At 38.2% G+C, this 22292-nt stretch overlaps 1 protein-coding gene across 46 annotated transcripts in view; it reads left to right on the top strand.

Annotated features, from left to right (window-relative positions):
• Window positions 1–404: 404 nt before the first annotated feature.
• The window catches only part of ZNF644 (zinc finger protein 644), a 116755-nt gene continuing 94867 nt past the window's right edge, over window positions 405–22292 (top strand). For 4 of the 46 annotated variants that reach the window (XM_071217276.1, XM_071217293.1, XM_071217260.1 and 1 more), the window contains exons 1-3: window positions 703–752; window positions 1547–2132; window positions 4766–4924. The gene's annotated coding sequence lies outside the window, so the exon portion shown is untranslated. Of the gene's footprint in view, window positions 753–940; window positions 1054–1546; window positions 2133–2695; window positions 2806–4765; window positions 4925–18895; window positions 18955–22292 lie in introns of those variants that run through there. The other 42 variants (XM_071217272.1, XM_071217296.1, XM_004473027.5 and 39 more) reach the window with 29 other exon arrangements.

Below are 22292 nucleotides of genomic sequence, written 5' to 3' on the forward strand. Positions count from 1 at the left end.
ATTTGGAGAAACATCTTACATTCAATAATATGGGGGGGGGGGGGGGAATATCCTCACAGAACCAAGTGGGACCAAACTCAGGGTATCTCTTTAGGTACAGATTAGGCTGTTTAGCTAATTAAGATTCCATACTTGATGTTTCACCAAGCCATTAAGCACCTCCTAATAATTGGTCCCTCAGGAGCCTAAAACCTTCCTGTCATTACTCCATAGTTCAAATCCTGACCGGCAAACAAGTGTGAGTCCTTTCCTCAACAGTAGGAAAATAAAAGAGATTTCGGCAGAGTAGTGATCGTGAAAATAAACTACGGGCCTGTTCCACCTTAAAGGGCCCAGGCTTGTCTAGCGTTTGGGTCTTGCAGAGTTTGGGCACCACCATATTTGGAGTGTGCCTACTCTGGGGCGGGAACCTCCTTGGGAGTGATTAGGTCAGAGCTGGGGGAGGTGACCTTGTTTGGTTTCGGGCACCCGAGAACAGTGGCGCACTGTTTCTGCTGCCCCCGTTTGTCTAACTGGCCCACACACTCCACCGGCGCGAAGCTCCCCAGCAGCTCCTCACTGGTCACCCCCGCGGCCCGCTGCTCGGCAGAGGCGGGAAAGCAGCGCGCCTGCGCCCTGGGAACCGGAGCCGGAGGCGAAAAGCGGGGAGCGGAGGGGGCCGTTGCAGCCGAGTAGCGTACAGAGCGGCGTGTGACGCGGGGACGCCGCGCGCTCGCAACGTCGCCCCGGTTTGACGCACACGGCACCAAACTGTGAGTTTCGGGGGTTATTTGGTCGGATTCGCTGGGATCCGAGTGGGTTTCGGGCTTCTGGGCTGTGGCGGCGGCGGGACAGAGGGTGGCGGAAGAACTTGGGGGATTCGGCCTGCGGCGCTGGGGCCCGGGGAACTACGCCCTAAGCTGAGTCCCAACCATCTAAAAGGACGCATTTTGCCGCACAGGCTAAGATGGCGGCGGCGGCCGAGGAGGCGGAGTTGGTGCTACACAAGGAGCCCGGGCCCCGGGTTCGGGGAAGCGGCGGCCGTGGCGGCCGCGGGGGGCGGCGGAGTCTGAGGTGAGCGGCGGCCGCCGCCGCGGGGCGGGACTCGGCGGCGGGGGGAGCCTTTCCACGGTGGCGTCGGTGGAGCTTGTAGCGGACACAAAGGGGCTGAGCTGGTCACTAGACTTGGGGGTTTTGTTTAGTCACATGAAGGCGAGCAGCCAGTGAGCACTAGGGGGAAGGGGCCGAGATCTGGCGGCCAGGGGAGCCTAGCGTCGCCATTCCAATGGACTGAGTAGCGGGTCGGTCTGAGCGCAGTCACCAATCCCTCTTCTCGAGACTGCTAGGTCTTGGCCCGAAGCGCCGGCTCTGGCATTAACTAACTACACTCACCCCACCCCTTACATGGGACCAGGACCTCATCACACTCCCCCTCGTCCCCTACTTCAGCAAGATCTTAGGCCGCTAGGTGCCTGGGAAGTAACGGCAAGAGGTAAATCACTCAAAAGTGGTTTTTGGGTTATCAGGGGCTTAGTGGGTGTCCAGCTAAAGCTTTTTGCCTCTCCAGGTCTGATTCCCTGGCCTTTGTGTACCTGGGAGCTTAATCTCTGCCAGAGGAAAGCAGGTGTGCTCTACTTCTGCCGTGAACCTGAAGAAGAGTTATCCCAGACCCTTCTCAGTGATTGGAAACTTAGGTGGTGGAGCCAAAGGTTTCTTGTTAAGAGACTTCCACAGACGACTCTCTTGTTGGGATCCATCCATGGTTTAGCAACATTAGTGGCAACGTTTCTTGAACTGTTTTAATACTGATTTATATTTAGTTCTAAAACTTTTATGTTTAGACTTCAAATTTTGTGCAGTCGTTAAGAAACATTGAAGGAGGGGATAAACACCATTAGAGACCTGAATGATGGCCTTGTTTTATATAAAAGTTAATAACGGAGATACCAAAACACCGTCATTTTACTCTGGCCGGTAACGTCCGGCTTGTTGTATCTGGATGATAGCTTAGATTTGCCTTAACGTACATTCCCTCCCTGCAATAGTTTAATTACATTTTTTGGTTCCACAAGAAGGGAAGCTTTGCAAAAAAAAAATAGATAACTAAAGTTCCTCAAAGAAAGGAAACCTGCTGTTTGCCCTCAATGCTATGTGTAAGTATCCAGGGAACTCGATGGCAGCTATATTACATTGGAAAGTTTGGTAAGAAAAATAGTTTTATAGTGAGTTTATAATTTAGCTTAGACATTTTAATGGGTGAAACATGAAGGTTAGACTAGTATTAATGCAGTGTTATGTGTCTTGCTGTTAAAATTATGGCAGTGTAAGTTTTAGAATTTCTAACAGTTTAGAGTTAAGACTACATCATACTTGGTTTATTGATCCTTAACTAATATTTGCAGTTCAAAATTTGGAAACCGCTGTTTTATTTTTGCCTGGTCACATTTAACAAAACTATTTGATGGAAGGATACTTAAACAGATTTAGATCATTAACTTTTATTTAGATCTCTGCTCAAATTGAAATTTGAACATTTTAACATTACTTAAAACTTTCAGTTTCCTTGTTTCTTTTCAGATACATATTTTCCCCTTTTTAGTTTTTCTCCTAATAGACAACAATCTTGTTAGGTTAATGAATAGGAGATATATTAACCTTAACAAAATATATTACTGAATAATACGGTTTTAGAGTGGAAGGGATCTCAGAGAACTAGTCTTAACCCCTTTTTTACAGTGTATTGAGGACCAGAGATGGCATAACGGAAAATTGTTTCTCAACTTCTGCTCTATTGCTCTTCATTTGTCAGATTGCTGGGATAAGAAGGTGACTATCTGTGACTAATAATGGCTTAAAAACCAAACAGGGGTATTTGTTTTGAGAGTGTGTGTCAGCTCAATACTACTATTAACAAGAATATTTGTAACAATAAATTTAAAATTTTTTTTTTTAACATGCTTTGGTGACAGTTTTTAAAGTGACTTCCAGTGAAACAAATTCAGATGCAATGTACATAAATTTCAGATAAATTCAGAACACAGTTGCTTGTTTTGGTGTTTGAGGTTTTCAAAAAGCAATTTTGTCCAGAAATTTAAAAATTGAAGAAACCAGGTAGCTTGATAAACTTTTTGGAATATGTGAAATAACTGCCATTGTTAAAAGTTATTACCTAAGAAATGAAATGAGATACTGAAAACAATGGTGGTAATGTCTTTTATTTTTTAATAGCATTTTAGTTGGATAGATGAACATGTCACTAAGTCTGCCCCTTCTCTTTTGTCTGAAACAACTTGTTAAGATGAAATACTGTTGCTACTGACTAATAGATCTGCAAGATCCATTAAGGAATTCAACAAGTAGTAAAAATACTTATGGTGTGATTCCACAGTGATATGTAACCTCTGTGGATGTCAAATTTAGCAAAATCAGTTCTCTTGTCTAGAGGTTTTCAAGTGTAGACCATTTAAGACTTAAGGGGCTTTTAAATTACTGATTTTTTTTTTTTTTAATTTTAATTTTTTAGGAGGTACCGGAGATTGAACACAGCACTTTGTACATGCGAAGCAGGTGCTCAGCCACTGCGCTATGGGCTCCCCAATTATTGATTTTTCTAAGAAAGTTAATAAGTGCTTTCTTAATTTTCAATGTTATGAAAGAGAATGGGTTTAACTGTACTTTAATCTTGTGATAATTAGGATTACTTTCAGGTTATTTGTAATTATCAAGCAAAACCGTCATCCGCAAGGTTAAACATTTTTCAGGTTTGTCTTTCAAGTTTTAAGAGGGCATTTTAGGTTGTGGTTGAATAGAAACTGTAATGGGTAGCAGGAGGGGAAAAAACTTAAGGATAGTTGCTACAAGTGGTGGGGATACCTGCAGTTAAGAGAATCTGACTGCCAGAAAATCAGGTTTATTTTTTTTTTCATCCCAAATACACTGTTGTTTTGGTTACTTATTTAGACACTTTTCTGAGGATGTGATCCGGGAAGGAAAAGAGTGGATCTTATTTTTGTGGAAATACTTTTCTCATGACTGCTTTTTGGGCGGATCTTAAGGCAGCAAGTTTGCGTCAAATGCAGAAATTGGCATGTTGAATTATCTAGAACAGTAGTTTAGCAGTTCTTTTAAAAAAAGTTTTTAATTTTCAAAATTGATAGCCTTGTAAACTATGAGGGCAAAGGATGGATACTGAGATACTTTAGATAGATTTTAAGCAAGCTCTAAGTGTTTTTACATTTATTTCTTACTAATCCCTGTGGTATAGAGAAAGTGTTTTATAGATTGTGAATCTTCTGTAAATATTACTGAAATGTACCAGTGACAAACAGTTTTAAAAGTGGCATCTTTTGATTCAGGTTCATTAGGGAGAAATAGTGGCATTTAATAGTGGAAGATTCTTGGTATTTAAAATAATACACCATTGAATTTTGAGGGGTTTGAGAATTAAGCAAACTGATTCTAGCACTAGCTCACCCTGCTGGTTGGCTAAAGTATTATTTCCCCTTTCTCCCCTCTTCAAAACAAAACAAAACAAAATAAAAACCCAAACAGTTCACATGAGATCTAGACATGGTAGCACCAAATACAGTGTATAGTCTTTTTTCAGGGAGATGGAGTCTTGGTGAAAAAGGTGACTTTTCTCATCTCTAGGGCCTCAGTTGCTCTATTGTTTAATTTTTACTCAGATCTGTAAAAGTTGAACAGTGACCTTACTGTCCTCTTTGAACTTGCTGGGGACTCATGTGATTATAGAGAGTTTGTATGTTTTTGTTCTTTTAAATTTAAGATCAATCCTTTGAAAGATGTTAGCAAGAAAGAGTCCTGCGAGATAACTATCCAGTAGGAGAAACGCAGAGGATTTCAAGAGGAAAAGAAGCCTGCTAGGGCAGCAGCAGCAGCAGCAGCAGTGCACACTTCTCTTGGATGGGAGAAAGAATAGATTAAGGTTAGAGTTTCAAAGACATTACCTTTGCACTCATCCTCTACTATTCCTTGCCCCACCAATTCTGTCTGCATTACTTCCCCATTTCATTTGGGATTCTTGAAACTCTGCTTTTATAAGTAACTTTAAAAAGTATGGATAAGTGATTTGTTCCTTGAAATTTAATTCTATTAGCCAATTATTGCAGTTGGTTAGAGTGATGCAGGTTTTATGTATTCAGCCTGTTAGTACTTTTATTATAAACTTATTAATCTTGATAATGCAGCTTTTTAAAGAATTTTATACAAACTCAAGAAACTTAAGTACGTTGTGAGCCAAACACATGATTTAAAATAAAAAATACCTGCTAAAGTGTTAGGATTACTTTACAGTTTACAGAATGTTTACCTTTATTATATCACTTATTTATCTAATTTTTAAAAAATAATTTAGTCCTTTCTTCCAAGGTGTTTTATCTTTTTATCTGTAAATTTAATACCTTTTATATCAGTTTCTTGATGAAGATGTTAATTATAATTAGTACTTTCAGAGCACTGTTTATTGGAGGAGGGATATATTACCATGTGGTTAAGGATTTAGAGGTTAAGGGTTTAGATTTATGTAGTTCATATGAAGTTCTTAGCTTTCTGACACAGTGAATGCTGAGTAAATGTTAGTAGTAGTTACTACTACTACTAATTATTGTTATACCTTGTTCAATTATTCTTTCTACTGTAACTTGACATTTTCACCTATGAGTGATTTTGAGTTGTATACTTTTGTTAATGTCCTATTTTGTTAATGCCCATGTATTGAAAGGCAGGGTTGTTGTGAAGGACGTTGTCAGATGTAGGCATCGAAATGTGCCTTCTCCTGTTCAAACAGCAGAATACATTCCCTTTTATGACTGCCATCTGATGAGTGGATGCACTTGGGAGTATTTAGGGCAGTTATTTCTCAACCATTGTACAATCATACCTTGGTACTCGACTGCTTTGAAATTCATCAAATTTGGTATTTGACGTAGTTTGATGTGAAAATTTTGTCCTGGTACTTGTCATTTGTTTGATACTTGTTATGCAAGCTAGAACTTGTTGGTGTTGGTTGCCTTGTGACCTGCTACCCTTTCCAGCTGAAACAAAGGATCCCGCGTGAGTTATGTGGTAGCACTTGCCCTGTGCACATCCCTTTGCATTCCTATCTTAGCTTCTGTCATTTTATGTATTTTTGCATGTTTTTTTCTCATTGTGGGTCCTAAGAAAATGAGCAGTGATAATGCTGAGTGGAAAAGAAAATTACTTTGCACCACCATTGAGAGGGAAAAAAAATAGGGAAATATGAGAGCAGTATTTGTGTTACTGATTTGCTAGGGAATATGGTATGCATAGAACGATGGTCTCCAACATCATTAAGAATAAGCAATATATAAAAGGCTGATGTTGCAAAAGGAGTTAAAGCAGTAACAAAGTAGTGCTCCCAAACACTTGAAGTAGAAAAGCTGTTATTAATTTGGCTAAATGAGAAGCAGTTAGCAGGAGACAGTTTACTGGAAGTCATGATATATGAAAAAGCAAAAGTGCTGCATGTCGATCTTTGAAAAACAAATCAGAACCAAGTGATGAGTGTTGAAATTTTTAAGGCCAGCATGGCTGGTATGATAATTTTAAAAAGAATACTGACATCCATAGTGTCGTGAGGCATGGTGAGGCAGTGAGTGCTGATAAAAAAGTCTGCTGATGAATTTGTCAGTGAATTTCAAGACTACATAGAGGCTAAGGGTTTTATTCATTGCCAAGTTTTTAAATGTGATGAAACTGGAGTGTTTTGGAAAATGCCAAGTATAACTACATCACACAAGAAGAGAAGGCATTACCAGGCCAGAATTTGTGACTAGAGACTGTGACTCAGAGAGACTTCAAAGGGTTTGAAGCTGACCCCAAGCCTGCAGGTACAGAGGGTATAGTTGTGCAGGATATTGTGTATTTGGGCCAATCCATGGGTCTGGAGGTCAAAGCTGCTGATGTCGAGGAATTAGCGGAGGAACATCGTGAAGAGCTCAGCACTGAGTAGCTGCAGAAACTACAGAAGGAAAAGAAACAAGAGGTGGCAGAAGAGATTTCTTTAGGTGAGGAGGAAATAAGGGAGGGTGTGCCCAGTTCCTTGATAAAAGAAACTGGGCAGAAGTTCAAAACTTTGTGGAGAAGTACCATCCCGACAAAGCTCTGAGAAGCAGAAATGTGAATTTCTTGAATGACCAGTTTCCCATTTTCAAGGAATTCTGAAAAGAAGAAGCAGTCCTCATTGGATAAGTTTTTAGTGAAGGTGACAAAGAGTATGTCAGGGCCTGTGGTGCAAGTTGAAAAAAAGCAGAAAAGAGAACTCCTGATGTGCAAGTGCCTGGTGTTCTATTGGAGGGGGACTCTCCTTCCAACTGACACTCCACGTAACCTCCTCCTCACCACTCTCCTCCTACCATCCCATTAGGCCATGGACTCTTCTCAGTACAGGTAAAAGTGAAGTTTTTATTTACTCGAAATATTAATTTTCAGGTTTATTTTTCATGTAAAATAATGGATATACAGCCCTGTTTTTTTCAATAATGATTTAAAAATGTGCATTGTCTTTGGTTTGGGAATGTATTAAATTTATTTTCATTATTCCTTATGGGAAAATTTGATGGTCATCATGCTTCCCAGACCAGTTAATGATGAGTACCGAGGTACCACTGTATTGGTTTGTCTTTGTTGTAATATCCTAAATTTCTTCACTCTCTCTTAATTTTTGACTGTGAGCATGGTGTTGACCATTAGTAGAGAGAAGAGCTATGTATATTTCAATGTAAAGTTTGTATAGCTCATGTTATGTAAGGTTCATAAACCTGAGATGAGAGTGAGGAATGGCTGGTACAATAGCTAGATTGAAGAGGGGGGATGTTATTTTTTCACTGGATAATCTGAGTACCGGATTTCCCCAAACAGCATTTTCTTTTGCTATTTCCTTTCTGGCTCTGTACTTACCTTTGTGCTTATATAGTGCTTGTATAGTCGTAAGCTTATCATTTCCCTCTTTGATATTCCCTCCACCAAAACAAAAATTTTAATTTTTTTGTACAAAATTATTAAAGACAGCTATCAAAAGTAATTTTGGGTTCCTATAAAGAGTGGTGTGAGTATGAAATATTAGAAGTTTCATTTATGCTTAAAAAATATTTTCATTCCATTCCAGCAATTTGGAATATCAAGGGAGAAAAAGTCACCCATAATCTCATAATCATTATATAATTGTTAGTATTAAAGGGAAGGGAGATGAAACTGACATTAATTAAGCGTGTACTGTATGCTTCTTATATAGTCCTTTTACCTAGTTGTTATACAGTTTGTGAGTTTTATCTCCTGCTTTTAAAACTTAACCTTGTAAAAGTATTTTTCTGCATACCCTTATTTCAAGTGGTGTCTTATTAACCACATTGTTTATTCATGGCACTGTATAAAGACTCTTTGTCTTGGCTGCTGGACAGTGGTACAGTGATACTGGCCAAAATGGAAGCTGCCTTTTTCTTTACTGAGTAACTAATATGAAAAACTCAAGCTTAATCAGACCTAATATTCTATGTGATTAGGCTTACCACAGGTTTAATGCTGTCTTTTCTTGTTGGACATTTAACTCAAAATTAAAAACTCAAAGAAGTTTATAATATCCAAAAACAGAACTTTTCTTATATTTTTATGCTCTGAAATGTCTTAAACTTCCTTGTTTAAAAATATTTAAAAAGTGACACTAAAATTAGGTACTTAAATCCTGTTTAGTTACTATTCGTAACTCCTAGTATAATCTTTAGTTTATAAAAGAAAAGAATAGTTATGAAAGAAGTGTTTAGTCTTTAACATTCTCATTGGGAGGATGGCATTTATATATTAAAGATAATTTGTGGAACATTTATAAATTGTATATGTCAGTACTGTCCAATAGAAATATAAGTTGAACCTCAATTATAGTTTTATATTTTCTATAGTGGCATTAAAAAATAAAAGAAAATAGGTAAAATTAATTTTATTAATATATTTTATTTAACCCAGTATATTCAAAATATTATTTTAATATGTAATAAATATAAACACTATTGAGATATTTTATGTTCTTTTTTTACAGTAAGTACTCAAAATCTGCTATGTCCTAAATACTTAGAGCACATCTCAGTTTAGACTAGCCAGATTTCAAGTACTCAATAGCTTCATAAAACTGATGGCTATGGTATTGGACAGCACAGGTATAGATAGTAAGTACTGTAGGAGTATGAAAAAAGGATAAAGTAGAAATTGAACTGAGCCTTAAAGAATGACTGAGAAAAAAAGAGTCTGAGGGCAAAGACTGGACAACAATATCCCTGTAGAAAAGTGATGGAAATTAAAGCAAGAGATATAATTTGGAACCAGATGATAGAATGGTCTGAATATAGTTTAGGGAATTCGGTTTGTATTTTATATGGTGTGTGTGTGTGTTTATGTATGTTCGAGGGTTCCTAATCCATGTCTCATTACATGAGCACTTGATGAATATTGAGTGAATATTTAAGAGAATTAATATGAGGCAGAATAAGAAAAATGCTGGAGAAACCATACTAGCAAAGGCATTTGTTTTCTTTAAAGTGATAAGGGCTGCATATAGGGAATATTGATGGTCTATGGTAATGTCATGATGAAGAATTTTCAGGTAAGGTGAGAAATGAGAAAAGGTTTCTGATGTGGCCATTGATTTGTTATTGGTGACTTATTTAGATATAACATACGTACAGTGAAGTGCACAAACTATAAGCATACAGCTGAATGAATTTTTATATGTAAATCAACCCAGGCCACTTCTACCGAAATCAAGAAATAGAACATTTTCAGCACTCAAAAAGGTGTTTTGCGTCACCTCTTAGTACACAGAAGTAAGGATTTTATGCCTACTTCTGTTAATCCCCCTTTCAGAAGTAATAAAAGTATTCTGACCTCTATTATAATAAATTAGTTTTGCTTGTTTTTGAACTTGCTTATGGCATATTTGTCCTTTCTAAGGGTAGTTGAGAATTGGTACTTGAGTCTTTCTTCTATCCTTGTTTGGCATTGTTATGTGAATTTGGAGGTAAATCAGATGATGGGTAGTTGGTATTATGGACCTTCTTGTGTTCTTTTTTTTTCCTTTTTCCATTTTTGCTTATACCAAGGTCAGAGAGATGCTTCTTAATTTTTACTACTGTAACTCTTTAGAGGTTAGTTTTATGACTTTAAAATTTGTTCAGACTGAAAAGATTTAAAATGCCTCCGCAGATAACAAATTGTCTGGCTTGTTTTCAGTACAGTATTCTCTAGGCATATAGCCAAGAAGTAGGTGGAGGAGTTCTTAGGTTGCCTCCTTATATAGTTGCATTTTGGAGTCTCTTTAATACTGGCTTCTAGGCACTATGTAAGTTTAGCCTTCAGGCCTTTCACATTTGCTTAATAAAGTATATGGTATTTTTGATTGGGTAGGAATAAATTGGTGTACTACTGTTTCCAGGTAAGTATCTACCTTTCAACTAGAAAGATTTTCTTTATGTATAAGTAACTGGAATGTTACCCTAATGACAATTAAACAAAAGTTTGAATGGCTAAAACCCATGAAGGAGACTTTATATAAACAAGAGTTGAAATGGAATTTTTGATTTGTGATTTTTACTTCTGGTGTTTGAATCAGTTTTTTTTCCCCTCATCAAATGTAATTAGCAGCATTGTATTTCATAAAACTGACCAATGGAACTTTTACCGTTCTGTAACGATATTAAATTAGTACTTCGGGGAGAAATTACATTTTGTTCTGGAATAAGTATTGCTTATTACATAAAGTTGTAAAAAGTACATAACATTGAAAATATGGGTCTTTACATTCTAGTATGCCTAGTTTTGAAAAATGGATTTTTTTGTTTGTGAAATTGTGCAGAATGGAACATGAAGACTTTCTTAGCATTGGATTATGAATGCTTTTGGCTTATGAATGAAAATATTTACTCTAAAAAAGTTTTATCTTTGGAATTTGTACAGTGCTTGAAATTCTTAAAACTAAAGTACATTTAATATATTTTTGCTCCGAGAACTTAATAGTTTCCTTGAAAAAATAATAAAACCTCATCTATCAACTTTTCTTATTGTAGGTTTTGTGTTTATGAAGTGTAGAATGTGTGACAGTTTAAATTTTGTGTATTACAGCATTGGCAGCCTTGTGACAAAGACAGAAAATGGTACCAGGAGAGTAGGGGTCATGCCGCTTGAAATTACCAAAAGTGTTGGGATGGCTTTATAAATTGGTAAGGGGTATTTTTTGAGGAATTGTGAGTAGTTGATGGAAAAAGGCCTAGATTGCTCTGAGGAGACTATTAGGAATATGGACCCTATAGTTACTTCCAGTGAACCCTTAGACAGAAATGATGGCTGGAAAGAAAGTGATCCTTGCTTTTAAAGTGACAGAGAACTTGGCAAAATTGACACCTGGTATTAGATGGAAGGCAGAATTTGAAATTGATAAGCTTGGGCATTTAGCTGAGGAGATTTGCAGTTTAAATGTGGAGAATATGGCCTGGCTTCTTGAAGCATATAACAAAATGCAGAGGAAAGAGATAAGCTGAGGATAGAATTGCTGGGCACAGAGAAACCAGAAATTGATAATTTGGGAAATCCTGAGTTTCCAGAAAACAAACCCCCAGAGTTCCCCAAGTGAGAACTTAACTTGGAATTAGCTAGCTGTTTCCTTGTAGGTTAGGATTGGAAATGTAGTTATCCAGGAAGGACTTGTGGAATGTCTTACTGTCTAGTGACCTGGACTGTTTCCTGCAAGCTAAACTAACAAGCATTTTGCAAGATTTGTATAAATGGAACTGCTGTCAGCCTGGGCTGAAAGGAACAGGAAGGGGAGAGATTGGAGGAAAAACGGCTTCAAGAGGAAAACTGTAGGGTGGAGGTCTCTGGACTTGGGACATCTTCTTGAGCTAGGAGAGAGACCTCACCTAGACAGGGAGTTTGCCCCAGCATTTGAAGAGGGTGGATCTTCTAGCAGGTTGTTCAGTGAGAGTTTGGCTATCCCAGGCTACAGAGAGGGTGGAGCATATTCCCAATTAGGTTGCCACCCCACTGTTCAGAAGGGGTTGGACCTGTGAGCAGGGATTAGGGAGAATGTCGCCGTCACCCCATTGTGCTAAGGGGCTTAAGACTGTCCCCTGGAGATTGGGGAACGTGTGGCTATCACCTTAGTGTTCTTGGAGGGTGAGGTCTGGAGCTCAGCCACCATCTAAATGCTTGAGAAGGGTGGAACCGAGAAGATGGACATTGGACGAGCCCTTGGAAGGGGTGGGCCCCCATGAGGTCCGGATGAGAAGACATAGCTCTAAGGAGGACTCTTGAACTTTGAAGTCTAGTGGAGTATGCCCTGCAGATTTTTGGAACTGTTGGGGACCACTAACCTGTTGTCCTTTCAATTTCTCCTTATGCTAATACAAATATTTATCATGTGACTGTTCCCAATTTGTGTATTGGAAAAGGATAACTTGTTTTCTAAGTTTCATGGGTTTACAGCCACAGGGGTATGTTGCCCCAAGGCAAACTGCATGCTTATACCTGATTTTTATGAGATTTTGTTCTTAGCATTCTTACTGAAATGATTTATGGTTTTTGGAATGTTGTGATGTAATGAATGTATTTTGTATATGGAAAGAACATAACTTTTTGGGATTTAGAGGATAGAGTGTGGCAGTTTGAATTTTCTGAATTCCAGGAAAAGAGTATGTTCTTAAACGAATCCATTCCTATGGGTGTGGGGCCCTTTGGTTGCATTAAATTCAGTTAAGGGACTTTTGATGAGATTACTTGATAACAGATCCCTTTAGGACTTTTGATTAGACTATGTCAGTGAAGCCTGAACTAGTTTGGGTCTTAGCTCTCTTACTGGGTTCAAAATAAACAGAGACACAGAGAGAAAGGATGCTGCCATTTTTGACCCTTCTGTGTGGGAGAACGCAAGTATTGATAGCAGCCAGAGTTTTAAGCAAGAAGCCCCCATGAGGTGGACCCATGAAGCAGCTCATGGCTGAAGAGAAGAGCCCTGGAAGCTGGGCTCCAGGAGATGGTAAACCGGGAGGGAAAGGCAGAGACCTTGGCAGAGGTTGCCTGCCATCTTGCTTCACTATGTGGTAGCGTGCTGTGATTACTAGCAGCTGACTGGTGAGAAAGCATCTCTGATGGTGACTTGATTTGGGCATTTCATGGCCTCAGAATTGTAAGCTTTTACCCTAAATAAAATTCCTTTTATAAAAGCCAACCCATTTCTGGTACTTTGTGTCGACAGCCCCGTGGCAGACTAAGACATAAGGTTAAAATAAAACTGGTTAGATTAGGCGTTGAAAAAATATAAGCTTATTATTTACAGGATGCTAAGACTTTATACATAGCTTTTTTGGACTAGATTTCAAAACTCAGAAAATTACTAGAATGTTATTAATTATAGCTCAAGAACTTGTGAGTGTAGGAAAATCACATTGAACAGTATATTCTGTGTTTTCCTCTTGACAGAAATGAATGTAGTTTTTGAATATAGGTTTGAGAGATTTGATTTTTTTCTATTCCGAAAAACATGGTCATATTTCTCCCCACTTTTGCTTGTTTTAATTTGTATTATAATACAAAATTCACTTAAATGTCTCAGTAGGGATATGCACATATGCACTGCAGAATTTAGTTCCTGATCCAAAGAGCTCATATCTATAAACACAATTTGAAGAGCACTTCTTAGGGAAACATTCAAATTACTGAGCTTCTTTGAAACAAAATAATATGAATGATATATAGAAAGGCTGGATTAATTAATAAAGGTTCTTGGCAAATACAGTTTTATCTAGATTTTGAAAAAGTATGGACTGATTGGTGGAGAGGGAAGGTGCTTTAAGCTGGGGAAAGGCATGTTTAAAAGCACACAGATGAGAATTGTGGAATATAAGCGTTTTCCTTGGATAAAATAGTTTATTTTAAATGAATACAATGAAAAGTAACCATGATAAGACTGTGACCTGAGCCAGAAGGAGGATCTGAAGAACCTTTACTAGTCATTAGAAATAAGGAGTTCTATTAAAAGCCGTTGAACAGAATTACATGACGAATAATGAGAGCTCAATTATTTGAGCCACATCCGCTTCCCAATTGCCGTACTTTCAAGTAAAAGGTATTTGAGATGGCCATTAAAAAGAGCTTGTAATTGTAATGCTGAATTTTGAGTTGTAGCAGTTTGTTCCATATGTTGTTTGTTTCTCATTTCCTCATATTTATAGTCTTTTCTATTCAATATGTATTATGATTCTCTTTTTTAAAAAAAGGGATTAGGAATTAGTAATGTTGATAATTGAATAGATAATGGAATAATTTCTTCAAATTACAGGAGAGTTATTTCCAAACTATTAATTCTATATACTCTGTATGTATATGTATATACCCTATTATCAAATGTAGGAGTAGGCTAAAAATATGAAACATGTGAGGTTGTTAGAATACTTATTTAAAATGCACTTTATCTCAAGAATTTACCAGAAGAGGGCCTCTATCAAAATGATGGGGAAACCAAAAAAAGGAAGGAGCCATGAAATAAGATCTAGTACAGGAGAGAGGCAAAAAAAAAAAAAAAAAAAAAAAAACCTAGGATGCTGGGAAAGGGTGACCAAAGGAGAGTAGCTGTACAGTAGGTTTGGTTTTTTAAAACTTTATTTTGTATATTTAATAACTGAAAATATAAATAATCTTAAAAAGAAAATACAGTTGAATAAAAGCATACATTTCTCAATTAGATGTACTGGATACATATAATTTTTTTTTAATCATACAATACGTTACACAATATATTTGGTTCATAGTAACGCAGTCATTTGGTATTTGTCCTTTTGTGCCTGGCTTTCTTCGCTCAACCTAATGTCCTCCAGGTTCATCCGTGTTGTCATATGCTTTACGACTTCATTTCTTCTTACAGCTGCTTAATAGTCCATTGTGTGAATATACCACAGTTTGTTTATCCATTCATTGGTTGATGGTCACCTGGGTTGTTTCCAGCTTTTGACAATCGTGACTGAAGCCTCCATGAACATCGGTGTGTATCTGCCAGTAGTGGTATTGCAGGGTCATGTGGCAAGTCTATATTCAACTTCTTTAGGAACTACCTAACAGTCCTCCACAGTGACTTTATCATTCTGCATTCCCACCAACAGTGAATAAGTGTTCCTATCCACATCCTCTCCAACACTTGTAGGTCTCTGTTTTTTTTAATAGTAGCCATTCTGATAGATGTGAAATGATATCTTATTGCGTTTTTTTTTTTTTAAGATTTATTTTATTTATTTCTCTCCCCTTCTCCCCCCCCTTCACTGTTGTCTGCTGTGTATATTCACTGTATTTTTCTGCTTGCATTATCCAGTGGCACTGGGAAACTGCATCTGTTTTTGGTTGTGTCATCTTGCTGCATCAGTTCTCCATATGTGTGGCACCAGTCCTGGGTGGGTTGCATTTTTTTCACGCAGGGGGGCTCTCCTTGTGGGGCAAACTCCTTGCGCATGGGGCACCCCTATGCAGGGGCGCCCCTGTGTGGCATGGCACTCCTTGAGCACGGCAGCACTGCATGGGCCAGATCACCACATGGGTCAAGAGGCCCTGGATATGGAACCCTGGACCCTCCATATGGTAGTTGGATGCTCTATCAGTTGAGCCACGTCTGCTTCCCTCATTGTAGTTTTGATTTCATTTCCCTAATCATGAATGATGCGGGACATTTTTTCATTTTTAAAAAAAGATTTATTTAATTATTTATTTCCCTCCCCCCTGCCCCGCCCTGGTTGTCTCTTCTCTGTGTCTGTTTACTGCGTCGTCGTCTTTGTCTGCTTCTGTTGTTGTCAGCGGCACGGGAATCTGTGTTTCTTTTTGTTGCATCATCTTGTGTGTCAGCTCTCTGTGTGTGCGGCACCATTCCTGGGCAGGCTGCACTTCATTTCGCGCTGGGCGGCTCTCCTTACGGGGCGCACTCCTTGCGCGTGGGGCTCCCCTACGCGGGGGACACCACTGCGTGGCACGGCCCTCCTTGCGCGCATCAGTACTGCGCATGGGCCAGCTCCACACGGGTCAAGGAGGCCTGGGGTTTGAACCGTGGACCTCCCATGTGGTAGACAGATGCCCTAACCACTGGGCCAGGTCCGCTTCCCTTCATGTGTTTTTTTGCCATTTGTATTTCTTCTTTGGAAAATGTCTGTTCAAGTCTCTTTTGCCCATTTTTCAGTTGGGTTGTTTGTCTTTTTATTGTTGAGTTGTAACTCTCTGTGTATATCCTGGATATTAAACTCTTATCTGACGTGTGATTTCCAGATATTTTCTCCTATTGAGTTGGCTGCCTCTTCTCCCTTTTGACAAAGTCCTGTGAGGGGCAAAAGTGTTTAATTTTGAGGAGGTCCCATTTATCTGTTTTTTCTTTGGTTGTACTTGCTTTGGGTGTAAGGTCCAAGAAACTACCACCTATTACAAGCTCTTGAAGATGTTTCCCTACATTTTATTCTAGGTTACTGGCTTTTATATTTAGGTCTGATCCATTTTGTGTTGATTATTGTGGAGGGAGTTGAGATAATGGGCCCTTTTTCATTCTTTCGGTTATAGATATCTAGTTCTCTCAGCACCATTTGTTGAAGAGATTGTTTTGTCCTGTTAACATTAACTTGGTAGGTTTGTAAAAAACCAGTTGACTATGTTGGTGAGGTTTTATTTCTGGATTCTCAATTCTGGTCCACTGATCAATTTGTCTTTATGCCAGTACCATGCTGTTTTGACCACTGTTGCTTTGTAATATGTTTCAAGGCCAGGCAGTGAAATTACTCCCATGTTGCTCTTCTTATTTTAGAATGCTTTTGGCTATTTGGGTACACTATCCCTTCCAAATGAATTTGGTAATTGCCTTTTCTAATTCTGTAAAGTAATCTGTTGGGATTTTGATTGGTATTGCATTCAACCTGTAAATCAGTTTTTGTAAGATTGACATCTTCACGATATTTATTCTTCCAATCCATGAACATGGGCTGTCTTTCCATTTGTTTAGGTCTTTAAAATTTTCTTTTAGCATCGTTTTGTAGTTTTCTGCATAAAGGTCCTGGACTATTTTGATTAAATTAATTCCTAGGTATTTGAGTCTTTTTGTTGCTATTGAAAATGGAATTTTCCCCGATTGCCTCCTTAGATTGTTCATTCAGTGTACAAAAAGATTTCTGGTTTTTGCATGTTGATCTTGTATCCTGCCCCCTTGCTGAACTAATGTATTAGCTCAAGTAACTTTGTTGAGAATACTTCACAGAATTTTCTAAGTACAGGATCATGTAATCTTCAAATGGTGAGAGTTTTATTTTTTTCCTATTTTGATGCCTTTAATTTTTTTTCTTGTCTAATTGCCTTACCTAGAACTTCTAGTACAATATTGAATAACAGTGGTGACAGCAGGCATCCTTGTCTTGTTCCTGATCTTAGTGGGAAAGCTTTCAACCTTTCTCCATTGAGTATTATGATGGCTTTTGGTTTTTCATTTATGCCCTTTATCATACTGAGGGATTTTCCTTGTATTCCTATCTTTTAAAGTGTGTTTATCAAAAGAGAATGCTGGATTTTGTTCAGTGCCTTTTCTGGATTGAGATATTGTGCTTTTTTCTCCTATTTGTTAATGTGTATGATGTTGATTGATTTTGTTTTGTTGAACCAGCCTTGCATACCAGGAATAAATCCCACTTGGTTGTGATGTGTAAGTCTTTTGACATGCTGTTGGATTTGATTTGCAGGTATTTTGTTGAGAATTTTTGCATCTATGTTCATTAGAGAGATTGGTTTGTAATTTTCTTTTCTTGTAGTATCTTTATCTGGCTTTGGTATTAGAGTGATGTTGACCTCATAAAACACGTTGGGTAATTTTCCCTCCTCTTCAATTTTTTGAAGAGTTTAAACGAATTGGTGTTAATTCTTTTCGAAATGCTTGGTAGAATTCACCTGTGAAGTCATCTGGTCCTGGACTTTTTCTTTCCTGGGAGATTTTTGATGACGGATTCAGGCTCTTTAAATGTGATTGGTTTGTTAAGTTCTTGTATTTCTTGTAACATCTGTGTAGGTTGGTTGTACATTTCTAGAAATTTGTCCATTTCATCTAGGTTGTCATTTGTTGGCATACAGTTTCTCATACTGTCCTCTTATGATTCTTTTTATTTCTGTGGGGTCAGTTGTAACTTCCCTCTTTCATTTCTGATTGTATTTATTTGCATCTTCTTTTTTTCTTTGTTAGTCTTGCTAGGGGTTTGTAAAAAAATTTTTTTAAAAGATTTATTTATTTGTTTATTCCCCCCTTCTCCCCCTGCCCTGCTGTTTTTGCTATCTGATTCCATTCGCTGTGTGAACTTCTGTATTTGTTTCTCTTTGGTCATCTCTTCTTATTTTTTCTCCTCTAGGATTCACCAGGTTTCAATCCTGAGAACCTCTGATATGGAGGGAGGTGCCCTGTTAGCTGTGCCACCTCAGTTCCTAGTTTCTGCTGCCCTTCACCTTGACACTCCCCTTGGGCCCTTTTTGTTGCATCATTGTATGACTCACTTGTGTGGGCACTGGCTCGCCATGCAGGCACACTTTCTCTTCTTTTTCACCAGGAGACCCCAGGGATCAGACATGGGTCCTCCTTTATGGTAGGCAGAACCTGTATCACTTGAGCCACATCCACTTCCCATTTGGGTTTGTCAATTTTATTGCTCTTCTCAAAGAACCAGCTTTTGGTTTTGTTCATTTTCTCTGTTGTCTTTTTTTGTTCTCAATTTCATTTATTTCAGCTCTAATCCTTATTTTTTATTTCCTTCTGCTTGCTTTGGGATTGGTTTGCTGTTCTTTTTCTAGTTCCTTTAATTGTTAAGTTAAATCTTTGAGTTTAGCTTTTTCTTTTTTTTTAATATAGGAATTTAGAGATAGAAATTTTCCTATCAAGACCGCCTTCGCTAAATCCCACAAATTTTGGTAAGTTTTGTTCTCTTTTTCATTTGTCTCAATATATTTGCTGATTTCACTTGCAATTTCTTTTATGACGCTGATTATTTAGGAATGTGTTGTTCTGCCTCCACACATTTGCAAAATAATTTTTTTCCTGTCTATTACAGTTTCATTCCATTATGATCTGAGAAGGTGCTTTGTATAGTTTCAGTCTTTTTATATTTATTGAGAATTGCATTGTGCCCTAATATTTGGTCTTTCCTGGAGAAAGATTCATGGGCACTTGAGAAGAAGGTATAACCTGCTGAATTTGGATGCAGTGCTCTGTATATGTTTGTTAGGTCTAACTTGTTTCTTGTTTATCATATTAAACTCTGTTTCCTTGTTGATATTCTGTCTAGTTCTGTCTACTGATTTGAATGTGGTGTTGATGTTTTCAACGAATTATTATAGAGATGTATGTTTTTCCCTTCAGTTTTCCCAGAATTTGTATCATGTATTTTGGGGCGCCCTGGTTAGGGGTATAGATATTTAGGATTGTTATATCTTCCTGGTGGGTTGCCCCTTTTATTAATATATAATGACCTTCTGTACCTCTTATATCCTTTTTGCATTTAAAGTCTCTTTTGTCTGATATTAGTATGGCTACCTCTGCTCTTTTCTGATTACTATTTGTGTGGAGTATCTTTTTCCAGCTTTCAAACATTTTGTATCCCTGGGTCTGAGGTGAGTTTCTTGTAAGCAGCATATGGATGGCTCATGTTTTTTATCCATTTTGTCAGCCTGTATCTTTTGATTGGGAAGTTCAATCCATTCACATTTAATGATATTACTATAAATGCACTATTTACTTACACCATTTTATTCTTTGGTTTTCATATGTCATATCACATTTTTGTCTGTCTTTTTATAGGCAAAAAGTTATTCTTTCTTCTGTACTCTCCTCCAAGCTTTTCTCTCCTTTTTCCTTCAGGTTCTAAGGCTTCCTTTAATATTTCCTGCAAAGGTGGATTCTTCTTTGCAAACTCTCGTAGTTTCTGTTTGTGAATATTTTATACTCACCTTCATATTAGAAAGACACTTTTACTGGATAAAGAATTCTTGGCTGGCAGTTTTTCTCTTTCTGTATCCTAATTGTATCATACCACAGTCTTCTTGCCTCCATGGTTTCTGAAGAGAAATTTGCACTAATTATTACTGAATGTCCCTTGTGTGTGATGGTTTGCCTCTCCCTTGCTAGTCTGAGAATTTTCTCTTTATATTTGCTATTTGACATTCTAAATAGTATGTGTTCTGGAGTAGGTCTTTTTGGATTTTATTCTGATTGGGGTACAGTGCACCTCTTGGACATGTAAGTTCAGTTTTTGTGTGTGAGAGTTGGGAAATTTTTAGCTATTATTTCTTCAAATACTCTTTCTGTCCCTTTTCTTCCTTTTTTGGGATTTCCATGGCACATATGTTGTTGTGTTTCGTGTTATCATTCAACTCTCTGAGCCCCTGCTTAATTTTTCCATTCTTTTCTCCCTCTGTTCTTTTCTCTCTTCAATTTCATTGGTTCTGTCTTTGGTATCATTTATTCTTCTGTCATTTCAAGTCTGCTGTTGTATGTCTCTGATATGTTTTTGATCTCACCTATTGTGTCTTTCATTCCCATGAGCTCTGTTACTTTTCTGTTCAGGATTTCAGATTCTTCTTTGCACTCGCTCAGTGTCTTCTTCATGTCATTTATCTCTTTACCATATTGTCTTTCAACTCAATTTGATTTTGGAAATTTGTGCCCATCTCCCTGATTAGTTCTCTAAAATTCTGTCTCTTTTGGAGCTCTGATATATTCCTTTTCTTGGGCCACACCTTCTGTTTTCTTAGTATGGCTCATAAATTTTTAATGATTTCTAGGCATTTGATTAGGGTTTAGTTTACTCAGATGCTTAATTTCTTTCTCTTTTGTAGGGAGTTAGTGGCAGGAAGCTGTGTATTACCACTGTTCTTTGATTCTTGGCTTGACTTGGATTATTAAGATTGTCTGTGCTGGTTTCTCAAAATTGGGCACTGGACCCAGTAATTGTAGACTCACTTCCTAGGGCCTTGTGGAGGGAGGTACAGACCTGAAAAAGCACCTACTTATTTTTCATTTCTTGCATGCACTTCCTTGACCTTCCAGCAGATGGTGCTCTTTTGGCAGCTGTCAGTTCAGTACCTGGTCTGAGTGTATTTGTTGCAACACAGACAGGATCAATGTGATAGAGCTTCCTGTCTGGAGGGTAGGAGCTTTGTAATTCAAAGTTCCCCTTAGACAGTTCTCTACCCTTCTCCGTGGGCCCCTCCCTTTTCCTGGCTAGGAAATATTTCCACTCTCATCTCTCTGCTCTGCTCGGCTCCCAAGACCAACAGTGGTGGGGCCTGGAGGGCTCCTGACACAGCAGACCAAACTTGTAAGTCAAAAGCTAAGTCAGCCTGAGGCTTTGTCTTTCTCTCTCCCCTTTCCTGGGGTGGTAGATCCCTGGAGCCCCCTTTGTCTGTAGCATCAGGTCCCCAGGCCTGAGAATTTTGAAGTGCCTTCAGTGTGGGGGATGGTGCTGACAGCAGCAGCCACCAGTTTCCAACTCAGAGTTCTGATTTGTGATATCTCTCCTTTGTCCCTCCTCTGGGCGGTGTTCGGCCTTTGCCTGGTGTCCTAAACCCTTGAAGATCTTTTTCTAGTCTGTTTCAGCCTGTCCTCTAGTTATTTTTTTGGAGAAGAGAGTCCTCTGTCTTTCTAGTCCACCATCTTTCTGGAAATCTCTGTGTAGTTGATTTGAAGAGTAACCATTTCAGATTGGGACAGGATTATGAAAGGAATTAAATTGTATGTATTTAGGGAAAAACACAGAAGAAATAGAGAAGATTTTTGCAACAATAGTCAAAAGGGATATTGCTTTGTCATTTGTGATGTGTTTGGTTTTGGTGTGATGATAATATTGTCTGAGAATGAGTTGCAAGTGTTGTCTCCTATTTTTTTAACAGTTCGTGACAGATGCTGTTAATTCTTTAAACATTTGCTCTCTTTCACTAGTGAAGATGACTGATCTTGGGTTTTTCTTTGTGGGGAGTGTTTTGATTACTAACAAAATCTCTTTATTTGTTATAGGTGTGTTTGGATTTTCTTTCTTGAATCCGTTTTGGTAATTTGTGTTTTTCCTGTAATTTGTCCATTTCATTTGGTTATCTAATTTGTTGGCATGCAGCTGTTCATAGTATTTCCTTATAATCTTTTTTCCCTAGGGTTGATAATAATGTCCTTCATTCCTGATTGTAGTAATTTGAGGGCTTCTTCCCCCACCCCCGTCAGTCTTAATTAAAGTTTTGTCTATTTTATTGATCTTTTA

Source organism: Dasypus novemcinctus, chromosome 9 (assembly GCF_030445035.2).
Source record: "Dasypus novemcinctus isolate mDasNov1 chromosome 9, mDasNov1.1.hap2, whole genome shotgun sequence".
Taxonomy (NCBI): Eukaryota; Metazoa; Chordata; class Mammalia; order Cingulata; family Dasypodidae; genus Dasypus; species Dasypus novemcinctus.